Below are 14,379 nucleotides of genomic sequence, written 5' to 3' on the forward strand. Positions count from 1 at the left end.
TGAGACCTAAGAAGTGGCCAAGGCAGGCTGTCTTCATACTTTTTAGAAAAAGTAGAGTAAATCTGTGAGGAATTGACAAGACGAAGAAAATTAATGTTTGGGAGCTTCAATTTGTAAGATATTCTAAGCACAATTTGACCTGGGGTAGTAAATTAACAAAAACAACAAAGTTTGTTTATATAGGCTACTTTGGTCCTGAATTCCCATATTTGGTGATAAGGATGGCTTCTCTCAGTGTCCAGATGAAGGGGAAGCACCCTTCACATGGGAAATTTATTACCTGAATGGAGGGAGATGAGGGATCAAGATGCCCTTCTTGCACTGGCTGCTTTTTGTGTAACTGTAAATCAAAATAATCTATATACCAGTGTGGCATATCTTGGGAGCAGGCTGTCCTGAGCCTCAAGAGATATCACAAATGATATCTGGGTTTTGTTTCTGTAATACTATTTTTAAAACTGTGTATTTAACCTATCTTGTGGTCATGATAACATAGTAACAATACAGGTTTTAATAGCAAAGAGTTTTAAGTATATTATATCAAGTGACAAAAATAACATAATTTAGTAACGAGTTTGATGTCCTTTATTTAGGGAAAAACAATCCATGGATTGGAGAAGTACAGTGCCTCACAAGCACTGAAACACTCTGGAGAGATTTGGGGCAAGATCAGGGGTCTATTAAGCATTAGATGTGCAGATGATTGGCTAAGATGTTGAGGTTTCCTGGTAAGGCTAGCAGGTCCTGGTTTTTGTTTTTGTTTTTCTCTTACTTTCATTTATTTGAGAAAGAGAGTGAGAGAGCACATGGGTGGGTAGGAGGGGCAGAGGGAAAGGGAGAAGCAGGCTCCCTGCTGAGCAGGGAGCCCAACATGGGCTCAATCCCAGGAAACTGGGGTGGACTCGAGCCAAAGGCAGACGGTTAACCCACTTAGCCACCAAGGACCCCCTAGAAGGCCCTTTTTTATAGGGTAAGGTAAGCTAGCTAAAGCTGAGTTGGAGGATTGTAATTGGGTTCTATGTTAGGTTTCCTAGATTGTGAGGTGTTTCCCATTAAGTACAGGATGACTTGGGTTCAGATTTGTGATATAGGCCCTACCACTGGAGCACTCTCCATTTTGTGGGTCCTGATATACAAATTTCCTTTATCAATTGAAAAAGATGCTTCAATATACTAGGAGAGCTTCTAATGTCTATAAATACCAGGCATTTTTAAGGCTCCTCACATTCTCATCATTAAATTATTAATCATTAAAGCAGAAAGCTGCGATCTGAAAACACCATACCTAAATGATTTTGGAATCTAGCATTCATGGTAGCCATCAAATTCTTGCCGGTGTTAATTGCTTTTTCAAAATGCATTTGACATTCATGTCATTGTTAAAGAAACTTTTAGTTCTAAATTTTCCTGTTTTTATTTCAAAGCTTTGAAAAATTGAATTCCTATTACAGAAATTGACTGAATAAACTTGCAGAATAGCAAGCTAAAAGGCCTTCCATCAGAATAAAAGAGGCTTGTCACACACGGTCATCAAAACTTTGACCCCTGAAACCATGTGTCTTGATTCGCTAGTATTCTCAAAGGAAATGTAAAGATTAAAGAATCAGTCCATTAAACCAATTGACACAATTCAATTATTTTTCTGGAGTGTGATTGAATTTGCGGTGGTATTTTCTTAAAAAAACACCTGAGTAATTTCCCTGTTACATTGACAGTTAGACTCCTTTATGCTTCAAAAACAAAACAAATGAAAGTCTTTGTTATTTCTGAGGATAAACAAATTCCAAAGAAATAAAAGATCTTATATCTGTGCCAGTAGTTTATATCATCTACATGTGAAAAATCCTTTCCCAGCAAATATAACGTAAGGCAGGAGTGTAAATGCAGCTGGGCTTGACTCGTGTAATTAACATGAGAAGCGCAGTAAGATCAGTATTCATAGAGAACACCTGCTTTTTTCACTCTCCATAAAAATTAGCATTTTGTGAATTGTGGCTAGTTAAAGTAGTGGTAGGAGACACTACCATACGAAATGTAAAAAGAAATCTTTGGAAATGCATGCCTCATTTATTTAGTGCCTATCCTTTAAAATTCACTTTTCTTACTGAGTTATAGAACATTTGGTTCCTTTTGCACAACATTCCATCATGTGGTGCTCCCATTGTACCATTTCCAGTGAATGAATACTGAATGGCAGTTGCAAAGCTATTTTGAGGAAGTTCCAGTTTTGAACAGACAATAGAATCCCTAGAAAAAATGTGCTATTACCATCTCAGAGTGAATTGAAATGGCAATATCTTCCACATTTATATGTATTTAGACAATCTTTATAACATCATGTTACTTGTGGGGAGCTTAGGTGGTGTGAGAAATGATTATAAAGCAAAAAAGTTAGGAGGCCTGTTTAAAAAAATCTTAAGCGTATTAAAGAGAAGTCCATTGCTTTTGGAATAAATGTAGAAATTTCTTTAAAATGCCCTGTAGTGATTTCAAACTCGTATTATATTTGTATTCTATGAAGGTGAACAATTTTAAATTATTATTTCCAATGAGATTTATGAAATGATGTACAAACTCAATTCCTGTATATAAAAACATGGGCAGAAAAACAGGTCTGTTTTTTTGGGGGAAAAATCTATAGAAATATGATCATATGGATATATAAAAATGTAAAAATGTATCTTGGTTTTGCACTTTCATCTATGCTGTCAGGGAGCAAGAATGTCTTGTCTCCTTCTTGGGAGCAAGAACTCCTCTCCTCTTCTAGATCCTTCTAGCTGTACAAGGATCAAAATGACATGAGACAGATTAACAGGTAAAAATCATATTTAATAGGCATACCTATGGGCAATTCACATAGACATGGAAATTTCAGACACTCAGGCAAAATGAGGTATATATGTCTTTCTAAACCAAAGAGAGGGATAAGGGTCCAGTACTTCAGAGGAAAGGAATGCACTTCACAGACGGTAAGTAGAGCAGATGTTTGGTAATTAGATGTTCACCCTGCCTGTCACTCAGATAAAATTAATCTCTGCTAATAAATCTTATTCTGGGAATTATCCCCAATTTAGATCCTTCTATGTAGTTAAGAGAGGGGCAAAAGTTTCTCTTGAACCCACATGCATGGTCTCAAATACCTTCAACTCATAATAATCCACATGCCAAAGTAGAACATTCTGGGAACTGAATCCCTTCAATGCTATCTATTATTACTATTACTATAGGAAAATTTATAAAGCAATAAGTAAGATATATCATCCATTTTTAATAGCACCTGTAAAATTGTGGTTTTAATTGCCAATTTGCCAAATTTGGTTATCAGTTTGTTGTGTGAATTTATGGAGGCTTATCTGGGGAAAAATCAGCATCAAAATATCGAAAGTAGCATGTCAGCAAGTAATGTTTATAAAACATATACTCAAGTTAATTAGATAAAATAATAGACCAAGAGCCTTAGGCTACACACAAGAAGAAATGACACCAATATTAATAGTGTAACTATTGTTCAAAGTAAGCCAAGATAACTGTGGGTTTAAAATTTTACAATGCATTAAATTGAAGTTCCTTGAGAGAAATTTGATAATTCAGAGAGCTAATGTGTATTTAGAGGTAGGAAGAGAATTCGAGGTACAGGAACCTGACTCTAAATAGAGAATTGGAAATCTTTGTCTAGTTGGAGGAAAAAGTAGAACTTTTTTGACTGTTGTGGAAAACTCACATAAAGTCATGTTGTGGGTAGTATATACCACTACAATTTCATTATTTCAGCCTTTCTGGGCATGCGGCTTCATAATTAGTATTAATTTGACAATAGAAAATATACTAGATAAAAAGTTGGAGAATGTGGTTGTACCCGCTAGTGCATACTGCTAACCAAATTTTAGTTTTTATTCTAGAACTGCTCCACCTTATTTCTTGTTGAACTGCTTAGTATTTTATTGATCTGTTACTTGTCTGAGTTCCCTTAATACCATCACCAATCTTATCATTTTTGCTGTTATTTCATGCCTATTCTTATTTTCAAAATTACATGGAAACTCATTGGTGTCGTGCACAGTTGTTGACTAAAGAGTGAGGGAGGGGGAAATATGACGGAAAAGCATGGTGAAAAGAACAGAATAAAAGAAGCCAAAATAACTAGATTTAGGTCCCAGGTTTGTCTTTTCCTATCAGCGGTGTCAGATAATGTTATTTGACATGTTTGAGCCTCCTTCTTCTTCTTTATAAAATGGATTTCTATCACTGATTTTCAAGCAGTTTCTCAATAATACTTACATTTAAAATCCTCAGGGAGATTGTGTAAGGAGATTTTGGACTCTGTTTCCTCCTTCACATTTTAAATTGCTCCAACTTAAGCAATATTTTAATATATCGAGGTTCTGCAAATACTGGTCAAGAAAAAGACAACTTAAAATGATTGGGATGCATTAATAACATTTTTGCTTACCCTTGCCACCACCCTCCTTGGTTACTGTAGTCTTGAAGAACAGCCCACATTTCCAGGCTGGACGCAGTTCCCGGTATCTGCAGGATGCACAGCAGGCCTTATTATCAGAGAATTGTATTGACATGCACATGAATGATTCAGGCAAGGCACTTGTCTTTGCTTTGCCTAACTGAGAACACACTCAGGGTGGAGAAGTGTCCTTGTTACTCTCTACTGGCCTTAAATTTTTTTTTAATACATAATTTTTATTCAGTTTTTTTAGTTGTTCTTGATGGAATCATTCATCTGATACAAGGTACTCCATCATAGTCAGAAGCAGAAGGTTGCCATCTCCAAAATGTGGGATTTTAAAATGAAAACATAATGTCAGGATTTTTAAGATACTATACCACAATGTCCATTTTGTATTTGAGGGCTAATGAAATATCCTTTTTCTCTTATTTTTCACTAAGCATATATTTTTTAACATGTGAAAAGTAGACAGATCATGAAATCTTTTTTTTTTTTTGGAGGAAAAGGAAATAATTTTTTTTTAGATTTTTAATTTATTTGTTTATTTATGAGAGACACAGAGAGAGAGAGAGAGAGAGAGAGAGGCAGAGACATAGGCAGAGGGAGAAGCAGGCCCCACGCAGGGAACCAAGGTGGGACTCGATCCCGGGTCTCCAGGATCATGCCCGGGCCGAAGGCAGGTGCTAAACTGCTGAGCCACCCAGGGATCCCCAGGAAATAATTTTTGAATGGATGTATCATACTGATCCTATGATAGATACCTTTGGTATTTTCACCAAAGACTACTCACATTGTGTATGTCTAATAAAGTCATACATGAGTAATTTTTTAGAAGTTCTGTGTATGCAGGTCACTGTTTTAATTAGCATAATTAACAAAGTTTTTCTGACCTGATAAAATTGTGATCATACATTTGACAAATTATTTTAATCAGAGCATAGGATTCATATTAGTGGGGTCATGGGAGTTGTTTAAAGTGGTTAAGCATATAAGAATAAAATAAAGAGAAAAATATAATAAAGGAGGAAGAGAGATCACAAAACATAGACAAAATTGTTTGCAGAAGAAATACTGTGTATTACAAGATAACCATCAGCATTAGCATCATTTAACATGTATTGACTTTCCCAGAAATTTAGAGCTTCACATTCATCACGTCATTTAATCTATATAACAAACCTACATGTTAATTATTAGTTGTATAGATTTAGAAATGAGGAAGCAATCTTAGAGATTGACAGATAATGCATGGCAGAGTTGATATCTAAACAAATCTGATTGTCTTGGCTTCAAGATGTAGCCAGAGCTCTGGGGGTTCCAAACAGACCAGATTAAGTCACTTGCCATTGACAAAATCCAAAGGCAGAAAAATGGTGGTGAAACAAGAATTTATTTCAGTGAAGTGCATATCAGGAAGACTTAGGACTAGCGTCCCAAAGTCTGTCTTCAAAATGCTGAAAAAGCTTCTAGATTTATATAAGGAAAATGTGGAACAAAGGTTAGTAGGTATGTGCAGCTGGGCAATAAAAGTCAGGTTCATCATTGTCTTGGGGTCAATCAAGTGGGGTCTTGCTGGTGCCAGAGGAGTCATTATTGCTGGAGGGGTAGCTTGGATTCCCCATCTCTGGATGCTTTGCCTACTAGATCTTTTGCCTGAGTTAAAGAAAAGCTGGAAAGAACATAATCAGTTAGAAAGTAGAGATTGAGGTCAAATGGAGGCAGCTAAGGGAAAACCCAGGTCCTCTTTCAAAAGTATGTTTTTTATTTTTTTATTTTTTATTATTATATTTTTTTTTAGTAGTAAAATGAACACTTTGTTGTTGATCTGCAACAACCCCCTGCGGGAGCAGCTTAGGAGACTGGGTTTAAAAGAATTTTAAGGAGTTTGAGTAACATGTGAAAATTCCAAAAATACGGGTGAGGGCAGCCTGGGTGGCTCAGTGGTTTAGCACTGCCTTCAGTTCAGGGCCTGACCCTGGAGACCTGGGATCGAGTCCCACATTGGGCTCCCTGCATGGAGCCTGCTTCTCCCTCTGCCTGTGTCTCTGCCCCTCTCTCTCTCTCTCTCTCTCTCTCTCCTCTCTGTGTCTTCTCATGAATAAATAAATAAAATCTTAAAAAACAAACAAACAAAGATACTAGGTGAGATGTTGTCTCAGAAAGGTAAGGCTGGACTGTAATTGCAATTGAGAAATTTTAAACACCATCCATTTATTTATTCATTAGTGTTTATCAAGTGTTGTAAGGCAAATGCTCTTAATCATTAAACTAGACAGTCCAGGGAATGTTTCCTAAACTTGCAGTATAGACAGTAAAACTGGGGAGATGTTTGATCTTAATGATTCTTAATGAAAAATAATAGAATGGCATTAATATTAATGAAAATGATAGAATAGATCAAATAGCAAAGAATAGGTTATATACAAGCTTATTTCACTGAGTAAGGTCATTGTATGTGTTAGTGTGTGTGTGTATATAAACTTTTGTTTATGCATACACGTGTGTACTCATACATATGCTGCATCAAAATGGAAAATGTTCTTTTTTTTTTTTTTTTTTTCCCCTGTGCTTCTCAGTCACAAAGATTGGAATACCATTTTCTAAGGAACATCAGAAGATTATTTACTCAGAAACAAAGGTCTACCAAATTTAACTCAAGGACTGGATGTTACATTATAGGATATTTGGAGAATTAGTACCGTAGAGAGTAACTGGTGATCAATCATTCTTGCTTTCAGCCTCCTTCCAAGAAGCTGGGGACAAGCTATTATAGATAGAAGGTTTAAAATAAATTTGATTGTTTGATCTCTTTATAAAAAAATCCTTACTTTGGCTTTTTTTTTTTTTTTTTTTTAAGGAATCAATGAAAGAAAAATGTTCCTCTATTCTAAAGCTTCAAATTCACATTATTTTTTTTCATATCAGTGATTTGGGGTATTTGGGGTTTCAGCCATTTTTGATTAAAATTCTTCTAGTGATCAAGATTGACCTGAAAGCTTGATGGTTTGCATATTTGTTTACAAGCTGGTAGCATTCCTCTAATGAGCTGTGAGTCTTGGGACAATAATGTCTTTATTGGGACCATAGTTAGATCATGAAAAGTATTTATTACATGCTGTTTATGGTGCTGTATACTTTCTTTTTTTTTTTTTTAGCTTTTAAAGTAGGAAATAGTTGTCTGTAGCAGAATTTTGAAGTCTATTGCTTTCATGTAGGACACACTGCCTCGATTAAGTACATTATTTCATTTGCATATAAAATATTCAACATTTAAAAAAATCTGTCCTGAATCACAAGAAACAGAATTCAAGATATTCAAAGGAATCCTTAGCAAAATAAATTATAATACAACATAGTCACGATACTAGACTCTTCAAAAAAAGAGCTGGAAGTGAAACAATGTAATCTATCAGTCTAAACAGAAATTTTATTTTTTTTTTTTAAAGATTCCATTTATTTATTTGGGAGAGAGAGTATAAGTGGGGTGAGGGGCAGAGGGAGAAGCAGATTCCCTGATGAGCAGGAAGCCCGACTTGGGGCTCCTTCCTAGGACTCCAAGATCATGGTCTGAACCAAAGGCAGATGCATAACAGACAGAGCCACCCAGGCATCCCAGAAACTGTTGAAAATACTTCACACAAAAAGATTTAGTAAAACATTTAATAATATAGATCTCTCATCAGAACATAGAAATTAAATAAGCCCGAAGTTTTTTTTGTTTATATGTTTTTAAATAAACAATTTCATGTATATGTGTGTATATATATACTTATATATAGTATATATATTATTATATGTTATATGTTATGTTATATATTATATATTATATATATTATATGTTATATGTTATAATAACATATATGTTATATGTTATTATTATATGTTATATAATATATGTTATATGTTATATGTTATATAGTATAACAATAACAATTTCATGTATATGTGTGTATATATATTTATATATAGTATATATATAAATAGTATATATATAGTATATATATATATACTATTTAACATAACTGTCAACCTAGCAGTGGCTTAATCAGTATCACCTTAAAATAACTCTTGAGCCTAGATTCTCTTGTCTTTGGAGTGATTGTGAGATAGGGAAGCTGAAAGGATTCCATTTTAAAAAGGCTCCATTTCTGCCCTTTTCCGGCTGGGCCCTATTTACTCATGTTCTGTATTTCAACTTGCATCTGAGAGAAAAACAAAGAAGCTATGCTCCCACTTCAAGGGGGAAGTAAAACAGTTAATCATTCTCTGAGTTTTGTCTTAGGCCCCCAAACACCTGATAATATCTAAGAAGAGAGGGATCACAAACATGTTCCAGGACATTAGCTTCTAATGAATCTAGCATCGATACCCCCTACCTTTGTTGATTTATGGAACAACACCTATTGTTCGTCTGACACTCACTTTTGATCAGACCCTACCCTGGATTCCTGGAGAAACACATATTCTAGACCCTTTCCAATATAAATCCCTAAGCCTACATGGTGGGGAGACTCATAATCCTTTCCTTTCTGAGTCTCCCAGACACTCCGTCTGCTTTTCTCTGTATGTCACTCACACTATTCAAAAACCTCTGCTTTCAATGTCTTTGGCTTGTGTTTGATTTCTATCCTGTAAGAAGCCAAGGACCCTCTTGGTGGTCCTGAGGGACCTTGCTCTGGGCCATTAGAACCAGCCTGCCCACATCAACTGCATGTAGTCTTACAGACTACATATTTTACAAGGCACCTAGCTTCAGAGATGTTGGGGGGTGGTTTGAAGTTGGTGGGGATGAAACCATCATTCTTTATGAAAAAATTACCTGTAGGCTGACAGAGGCCTTGAACAACCTTTTATTGGTCTATATGTTCTTCTATTCCTGATCCAGAAACGAAAGATTTGAATGGGAAGGCATCACTCTTGGCATTACCACTTTTGCAGGAGGACTACAGAAAAGGGCTGAACGTAGAATTATTGTAATTCAAGTAAAACAAAAATCATAATTATACATATTATCAATATATTAAATTTTAAAAATTTTCCTTTAGGGTATATGAACATATTTTTAACAAATGATTTTAATTATTTATTTTCTTAAAGATTGTATTTATTTATTTGACACACAGAGAGAGAGAGAGAGACAGAGCAAACATAAGAAAGTGGAGTGGCAGACAGAGGGAGAGGGAGAAGCAGGCCCCCCACTGAGCAGAGAGCCTGACTTGGGGCTCGATCCCAGGACCCTGGGATCATGACCTGAGCTGAAGGCAGACACAAGGAATTTTATTTAAAAAGTTATTTTTTAGGAGTTCCTGGGTGGCTCAATCTTATGTGTCCAACTCTTGATTTTGACCCAGGTCATGATCTCCGGGTCTCTGAGCCTGCTTGAGACTCTCTCTCCCTTTCCCTCCTCCCTTTCCCCTTAAAAAAAATTAAATAGAAGTGTTTTCATATGTCCCACAATGTATAGTAAAACCAATTTTCTATTCTAGAAATTGTTTCAAAAATATATTCCAAGTTTTATTCAGTGCTTCTTACCACTGTCAAATATATGTCTTATATGATTAAGACAATCATAGTCTAGATAATCACAAATGATTATAATTGTTTCATTGGGTTATAAATACTTATGAAATTTACATCTTATATTCACTCTCAAAATGTAGATCTTCCCCATCTGTAGCCTAGCAAACAAATTTCACATACAGTAGATTTTCCTTCTAACTTTTCTGTATTGAAACAATCTGATTTTTACCTGTATAATTTATTTATACAGACATTTCCCAAACCTTTTTTTTTCTTTTACCAATCAGACCTGCCATTCATACCATTTGCTATTATGCATTCCACCCTAGATAGGTCATTCCATCTATTGATTCACAGAACTTGCTTGCTTTTGTCTCCTGTGACTCTGCAACCTATAAAACCTGTACAAACAACTTTTAAAACATCCTTATACTATGCAGTAGGGACAACTACAGAAGGTATTGAGAGTGAGTGAGCACCCTTGGTTTACATGACTTGTTTTGATTTGTTTATTGTTGATGTTTCTTGGAGTGAAAAAAAAAAAAAAAACATAGTGGAAAGGTAGAAAATACAACCAAGACTAATTTCTCTCCATCCAAAATTACAAATGCTAACTTTTACCATTTATACTTTTAATCCAATTTTTGAAAAACAAAAACAAAAAAAAACATGGATATATTTAGTTCCATTTAATCAGGTCTCAAAGAAAATTGCCATTTTGAGTTTGTATTTTCTAGTTTTTTTATCCATTTATTGTTTTTCTCTTCATTGAAGACATTTATGTAAACCCATCAAAGAAATGGACAGCTTGGGTCTATAACAAAGTGTCATGTTTTAAAGCATCAGTCAGTAATTGTATATGAGAGCATAGACTGCTACACATAAATGAACTGATCAGAGCACAACTATTCGATGTTTAAAACAGAATAGGATTGCCTGTAAAAGCAGCACCCTTGTGACATTTTTAACTTTAGTATTCGTGTCCTTCTTCTTCACCCTCTCTTTTGACAGAATCCACACCAACCTCTTCATAATAACAAGGGCAGCTATGTCCTCAGGCCTCAGAAAACTCTTTCTTCCATGCCCTCACCCATATATCATTCAATATACATTATGTCAAACTTGTGGTTCAGGTGAGGCCAGACGTCAACAATGGCTGTGCTATTTCTCATCATGCACACAGATTGCTTTACTTTGGCCAGGTCTCCATCACGTACTACAGCGGGATGCTGGTAATTAGTGCCAACTTCGAAGCCAGTGGGGCACCAATCCACAAACTGAATTGGTTTTGAAGGTGGCAAGGGCAACATTGACATCTTTGAGAAGTAGGTTACCACAGTACAACAGGCAGCAAGACGCATATTTATCATGGCAAGGATGACATTTCACCATCTGGTTGGCTGTCTCAAAGCATGCGTTGGTGATCTCTGCTACAGAAAGTTGTTCATGGTAGTTTTCTCAGAAGACATGACAGGGGCATATATGGCTAGAGGGAAGTGGATGCAGGGATAGGACATGCAGTTGGTCTGCAATTTTGTCAGATTAACATTCAGGGTTCCATCAAATCTGAGGGAAGCAATTATGGAGGACACAATGTGATCTATCAACTATTCAAGTTAGTTTAGGTTGAGGATTCAATATCAATTTTCTACCACAGATGTCGTAAATGGCCAAGTTGTCTACCATGAAGGCACAGAGTACTCCAGGGTGATGTGGGTGGTGAGGGTGGAACTCTAGGGTCGAACTAAAGCTAGGGAAGTTTGGAGGGCTGGGTGAATGGAGAACTCCAGTTTGCACTTCTTGCCCTAAATGATAGAGAGACATTCTATCAGCAGGGAGGTGAACCTGGACCCAGATCCCCATCCAAAGCTGTCAAAGTCAAGTAGCCCTGAAGACCTTGTGCACTGGTCAGCTAGTCTCCAGATTTGGTTGAAGACAAGGTCAACGATCTCCTTGTCAATGTTATAGTGCCCTCCGGCATAGTTATTGACAGCATCTTCCCTGCCTGTGATGAGCTGCTCAGGGTGGAAGAGCTGGCAGTAGGTGCCAGTGTGAACATCATCAATGACTATGGGTTCCAGGACTATAAACACTGCCTTGCCAGCACCTGTCTCAATGAAGAAAGTATTGAAAGAGTCATTTCCTCTCCCAATGCTCTTGTCACTTGGCATCTGGCCATCGGGCTGGATGCCATGTTCCAGGCAATGGGGCTCCCAGCAGGCATTGCCAATCTGGACACCAGTCTGGCCAACAGGATGGAGATGCATTCACACATGGTTGCTGCTTTGCAACTGCCCAGCAGATGGCAGAGAGGAAGAGGAGAGGTTGCTGCTTCGTAAAGCATGACTCTTAGGTGGTAGATGTAAGAGAACCTATCCATTTATGTTTTTAACTAGGATATATAACACATACATAGAAAAGAGTATAAAATAAAATAATGTGCACTTAAATGCATGATTACAAAATGAACACTGTATAAACATATCCTGGGTCAAAATATATAGCATTGTTAGAATCTCAGAAATTATTCCCAGCACACCTGGGTCACTCAGTGGTTGAGCATCTGCATTTGGCTCAGGTCATGATCCCAGGATTCTGGGGTAGAGTCCTGCACCAGGCATTCTGTGGGGAGCTGCTTCTCCCTCTGCCTATGTCTCTGCCTCTCTCTGTGTGTCTCTCATGAATAAATAAATAAAATCTTAAGATTATTCTCAATTGTCCCGTTTCCATAGAATCTTACTCCCTATTAAATACTACTGTTCTGACTCCTGTGACAATGTTTCCCTTGTTTTGTTAAGTTTAGTTTCCATCTATGCATTATAAATAATATAGTCTAGTTTTGTCCATTTTTTTATTTAAGATTTTATTTTTAAGGCATCTCTACACCCAATGTGGAGCTCCGAACTCACAACCCTGAGATCAAAAGTCAGATGCTCCACTTACTGAGCCAGCCAGGGGCCCCTAATTTGTCCATTTTTGAAATTCATGTATTTATATATAAATATATATAATTTATATATCAATGGATTCATACACCATATATTTTGTTTTTCACTTGACATGATACTAATTTAAACTCAAATACATAGTTCGCACTTTTCCTTGCTGTATTGAGTGCCATTTAATGAATATAATTTAATTCTTTATTATTGACAGAGATTTGGGCTGTTTTATTTTCTCAATATGACCAACAACATATGAGGGTAACTAAGGAGTGTATATTTGGAGTGGAATTGTATTTGATAGATTATGTGAATTTCTAACTTGGCCAGACAATTCCAAACTTATTCTTAAAGTCAGTATGCTAGTTTATACTCCTAATAGCAGTATATAAAAATTTCTTTGCTCTACACTCTTGGATAAATAGAATTATTTATGATTTTAATGTATTAAAATATATGTAATAGATACTCATCACAGTGAATGTGAAATGGTATCTATTACACTGTTACTTTACATTTACTTGATTGTTAACGAGATCAACTGCATTTTCATGTTCCCCCTATAAAATAGGGCTTTTTTTGAAAATTATGTAAGGTTTTTACTCATTTTTCTATTGGATTATTTCTCCTTTATCATTTATTTGTAGGATTTCTTTATCTACCCTAGATATTAATTCTATATTTGTATTACATACTACAAATATATTCTGCTACTTTGCATCTTTACTTTTAACAATGTTTGCAGATTATTTTTTAGACATTTATATACCTTGGTTTTTCCATTGATGGCAGATAGCCCTGATTCCCAAACTGTCCGGAGACACTCCAGGATACCTCATTGAATTCACAAGGGTGCTCTAGGACATTCTATATTTTCAAAGGGAATTCGGCAACACAGAACACTTATTGAACAATGCGTAAAATACTTTCCAGAGGAAGTTTACAGTTTTACTATTAGATTGTGCTATATTCTTTTGAATGATAACATGTTTGCTAAGCTAGTTTTCTGTTGTTTCTTATGGTCAAAAGAAATTACCAATCTAGACACAGACCATACAACCCTTCCCAAAATTAACTCAAAATCAATTATAGCAGTAAATGTAAAACTCAAAAATTTAAAACTCCTAGAAGATATCATAGGAGAAAGCCTAGATGACCTTGGTATGGTGATGACTTTTTGGATATAAAAAAAAAGACATGACCTAGGAAAGAAAGAATTGATACGTTAGGCTTCATTAAAAAAAAAAAAAAAAAAAAAAAAAAAAAAACTTCTGCTCTACAAAAACAAAACAAACAAAACAAAAAAAAAACAGTATCAAGAAAATTAGAAAAGTTTTAATTCTGCAATTTTTCTGAGAGAAAGTTTTCTCAAAGACACATTTGATAAGGGACTGTTATTCAAAATATACAAAGAACTCTTAAACTCAGCAATAAGGAAATAAAACATCTCAGTTA

At 35.7% G+C, this 14,379-nt stretch overlaps 1 pseudogene; it reads right to left on the bottom strand.

The window, feature by feature from the left end:
- Positions 1–10,576: 10,576 nt before the first annotated feature.
- LOC144318058 (tubulin alpha-1B chain pseudogene) lies at positions 10,577–12,257 on the bottom strand (annotated as a pseudogene).
- Between the last annotated feature and the right edge of the window lie 2,122 nt (positions 12,258–14,379).

Source organism: Canis aureus, chromosome 8, assembly GCF_053574225.1.
Source record: "Canis aureus isolate CA01 chromosome 8, VMU_Caureus_v.1.0, whole genome shotgun sequence".
NCBI classification, from domain to species: domain Eukaryota; kingdom Metazoa; phylum Chordata; class Mammalia; order Carnivora; family Canidae; genus Canis; species Canis aureus.